General features: G+C 29.9%; 1 pseudogene; it reads right to left on the bottom strand.

Annotated features, from left to right (window-relative positions):
* Window positions 1–1414: 1414 nt before the first annotated feature.
* The window catches only part of LOC119587523, a 23706-nt pseudogene continuing 20485 nt past the window's right edge, over window positions 1415–4635 (bottom strand).

Genomic DNA, 4635 nt, shown 5'->3' with positions numbered 1-4635 from the left:
TAACAGATGCTTCAAAGGGAAGCTATCAAGGGTAGAGAAATTGTTAAGTGCAAAAAAAATAAAATTTTATGAACGATATAAAAAAAATAAAAATGCACGGACTTGAAGCTATCATTTGGGTCTCATGGTTCAAGCCTAGTAATGCAACCATTTTTTTGGTAGGTTTACATGCTAGGAGGACACAGTTTGGGCTTTTGTGCTTGCAAACCCCGCTTTTTTAAAAAAAATGCTGCCTGAGTAAGGACTAAGCAAACTACTAAACCCCGCTTTTATCATTTCTTTAAAAAATATTTACTTTTTTCTAATTCAGTGCAACAACACTTTCTCCTTCCTTTTTTTACTTTTGAGAGGTGTTCCGTTATATGGGAAGGATACTCCAGAAAATATATTCACATAAAAAGAATTTTTTGACTATGATTTTTTCAAAACAATTCCTTATGAAAATCCATTTAAAAAAACAGAGATTACCCTTTACCAAACTTTGCTACACCTAAAAAACCAAATTTTTTTAATATAAATAATTAAATATAAAATTTTATAAAAAAAAATATTATTTATATTATAATATTTTATTTTATATATTATATAAAAAAATTTAAAATGTTTTATTTTATAATTTTTTTTTTATCTCATATTTTATATTTATATATTTTTATCTTTAATACTTATTAAAATAAAATTATTATATATATTAAAATAATATTTTTTATAATTATATTTACATATTAATAATATATATATATATATATAATTTTATATATATATTAAAAATTTATTTTAAAATTTAAATATATAATATATATTATTATATTTTTATATATATATATTATATATAAAAGTTTATAAAAAAAAAAAATTAAAAAAATAAAACAAAAAAAAAAAATAATAAAACAAATATTAAAAAAATTAAAGAAAAAAAAATAATTATACATAATATATATATATTTTTTTTAATTTTTAATTTTAATAAAAAAATATATTATTATTTATTTTTAAAATTTATAAATTATAAAATATAAAAATTATATACCCTTTTAAATTTTATTTTAAAATTTTATATTTATAATTATTATATAATTATATATATATTATATTAATATGTTAAACTATTATATTTTAATATTCTTATAATAAATTTTAAAAATTTTTTTAAATTATTACATATTATATAATATATACATTTTATATATATTTTAATATATTAATTATATATTTTTATATATATATATAATATATATATAATATAAAATATATTAAAATATGGTATTATATGTATATGTATTTTGTTATTAGTATTATGTATGTTTTTATGTATGTATTTGATGTATGTTGTTTTTTAAAATTTTTAATATAAAATATAATATTATATATATTTTTATATATTTTATATTTTAAATTAAAAGAAAAACAGAGCTTACATTTCCTCCTTTAGTCACAAATTCTTTACAGTGTTGGGAACCTGAGCCAGATATCATGAGCCACTTAAAGGAAAAGCGCAAGCTTTCTTCAAATTCAGCTTTTACTAAAAACCCCGGTAGTGTCCTTTCCTTTTGGGGGTTTTGAAAACTTTTGCAGCATTTTTCCTTCTAGACCTCTCTGGCAGCCAATCTAAACAAGGTTTTTTACATAACCAAATTTTTGCCTCGATTTGAAAAAGCCTTCCTTCATGAAAACTTTCATCTCTTAGAAACAGGGCTTCTCCTGTAAAAAATTTGAGGAAGGAGTCGCCTAAAAATTTCAAGTCCTTTTTAAGTTAAGTCTTTATCTTCACTGCTTCTTTGAGTGTGAAGGGGGCCATGTAATATTAAGGGTGAAATGTATTTTTTGTTTTTCTTTCCCTTCTAAAAATTTTGGCACAGATTTTTCGGGAGCCAGTAGCTCATGAAAAAATTTTTCCTAGCCCGGGGAAAAATAAAGGACTTTATTCTTTACAGCGGGTGTGTGATCTTTTTTTCCCATAAAAAAAATTAGCATCAAATTTAAGCTGTTCAGAATGGAAGAGGGAGGGCATGCACATAATTTGCCACCATAAGTGCTCTTATAGGAATTATACCACAAAATTCAGGAACAAGCGTGGCATAAATTCCCTTTCTTTTCTTTTGTTTTTTCTTTGGTATTCTCTTCAGGAAATTCAGTTCCTTTGGTATGTTTTTTCTTCCAAAAATGGCTGATTTTACCCTTAATTTCTAGTCCCCCTTTTTCTGGGAAGTTCTTTATAGGACTCATACCCTTTTTTTGGGCCCTCGGGAAAAATGTTTAAAAGGATTTAATTCATCAAAAATCTGGACACATAATACATTTGGTCAGGGGGTATGCCATAAAAGTGGAAAATTTAGTCCCCTTAAAATTTTGACCTTTTAAAAATTTGGGTACTTTGATTGTGGGACCCTCATCATCACTGGTTTGATCGAGCCCAAAGGGAAAAATAGATTTTTCATTAAAATAAGTCCAAAAAGTCAAGATTTCTGAAAAATCAAGTGGTACAAAACAAAACACCCCATTTAGTTTCTTCGGGGGTAAAAAGTTTATTAAATTTTCTTTCAACTTATGGTTTTTCAAAGACAAGCCTATGAAACTTCTTAATTTTGTAAAATAAACTAGGCCCAAAGTCTTCAGGGGGCCAAACTTTTTTTAACATTTACCATCACTCCCCCCTTTTTTGAGAAGAACATGGAAAGGGCGATGTAAACCCCTTCTTTACAGATAAAACCAATCTTATTATACAGTAAAAGAATCAATGGTTTAACTTTGATCTTTCGACAAAAGTTTAATGTTTATTAATAGAGACAGTATGATTTTCCCTATCACATTTGAAAATGGGTAAACAAAATTTCCTTGGCATAATCCGTTTCTTTTCCCTGGTGCCAGACTCTGGTGTGGCCTTCGGGAACGGTTCTTCGGGGTGGGGTAAACCCAAACCCTTCACTAAGCTATCTCACTACTTTTCCTTTGGTCGAAAGTTGGAATCAAACCTCCCATCTCTTTGCAATTTTACAAATTTAGGGCAGCAGATTTTTGCTAGTTTTTTTTGCCCATCCACTACCATTATCATTCTTTTAAGGTGCCATGATTGGAAGTCTGATCCCAAAGTTACTATCCCCTTTTTTGCTTTTTCAATACCTCTGGGAAATTTTCCCTTTAATTTTTTAGGGCAATTTTCCCCCAATACAAATTAACAAGTTTTTATGGAGAGTTGCTTGTAAACTTTTTGGGCCTACAGGTCCATATGGTTCATAGGGCTTTTTTGTATTTTATCTTTTTCAAAATGTTTTTTTTGTTACCTGGGGCGTCGGCAAAATTTCCATCATGGCACAAGATTGAAGTGAGGCCTCAATTTCCCCGTATACTCCAATGCATTTCCCGATTTCACTAAATTTTTCTTTTTTCTACCATCAAAAAACACCCTGGTTTTGCCGAGCCCTTCCCCTGGATTGGCACATAGCACGGTAATTTTGTGGGGATGTCAAAAACAACCACCAAAAAAAAAAAAAAAAAAAAACCCCAAAACACAAAAAAAAAAAAAATTTCCTCCTTTCTAACTTTTCTTTTTAAAGTTTCCTTCTGTTTACCCGGGGGTTCCAATTTTGCTAGCGTATATCAATGCCCCGGACGCGAATTGCATCCTACAAAATAGGAGGGGCTGACAAAACGAATACTGGGGTTTTGTTGTGCAATCTCTAAAAGGAGGTCATAGAAATTTTGGCGTGTTTTCTTCCTCCCAAAAATAAAGCCAAATACTTCCCTTATTGCACTTACTAAAGATTTTAGGAGCCTTTTCCCACTTTGAAATGTGATATGCCCCAAAGGGGTTTGGACATACTTTTTTCTTTTGTTCCATAAATTATACTCTTCACCCTCTCCTCAGAAACTTAAATATCTCTCTGACTTTTGGATCTTCCTCCTTCCCCTTCAGTTTATAAAAGGTGTTCAATTTCAACTTTATGCTCGAGCAACACACCAGTCACCTGGGTCAACTTATGTGTTCAAATTCTTGATTTTTTTTTCTTGATCTGTTTTCTTCTTTCTCATTTTTGAAACAATCTTTTTATGATGTCCCATTCGAGACCTGCAAGCTGAGTTTTAAAAACCGTTTCTTGGTAGTCAATGAAATGTTCTCTGTAAAGTAAAAAAATCAGTTTTTCCTTGGCCCCTGGGGTATATTTCAGAACAGTTACGGGATCATAGAGGTTACCGGGCAAATCCATAGCTGCTTCCAGACTCTCCATTATTAAAAACACTTTCCTTTGCACTTGCGGTGAACCACACAAGCTGTCAAACCCATTATTCGGGAAGTTTGTCTGGGGGTGCTGCTTTAAAGTCTCATTCTCTCATGATCTCCCTTGGGGGCCCTTTTTGTGAGGGACTCATCCATAATCAGGAGGTTGGCGATGAAAGGGCAACCTGGCATGTAATATTAAAAACCCAAAAAAGATTGTGCCACAACCACAAAAACTTCATGTTCTCCAGTTCTTTCTCCCAAACTGAAAAAAATCAAAAAGCCCTTTAAAAAAATTGGGGAAAAATCTTCAAAAATCTTTTAAAAGGAAAGTCTTTTCCCTTGAAAAAACCCTTTTCCCAAAATATATGGCTTTTTTTTTATTTTGCATGTAAAGTTCATAAAGTTACCCAGGGAAA

Source organism: Penaeus monodon, chromosome 3 (genome assembly GCF_015228065.2).
Source record: "Penaeus monodon isolate SGIC_2016 chromosome 3, NSTDA_Pmon_1, whole genome shotgun sequence".
Taxonomy (NCBI): domain Eukaryota; kingdom Metazoa; phylum Arthropoda; class Malacostraca; order Decapoda; family Penaeidae; genus Penaeus; species Penaeus monodon.
This window is presented reverse-complemented; position numbering and strand designations above follow the sequence as displayed.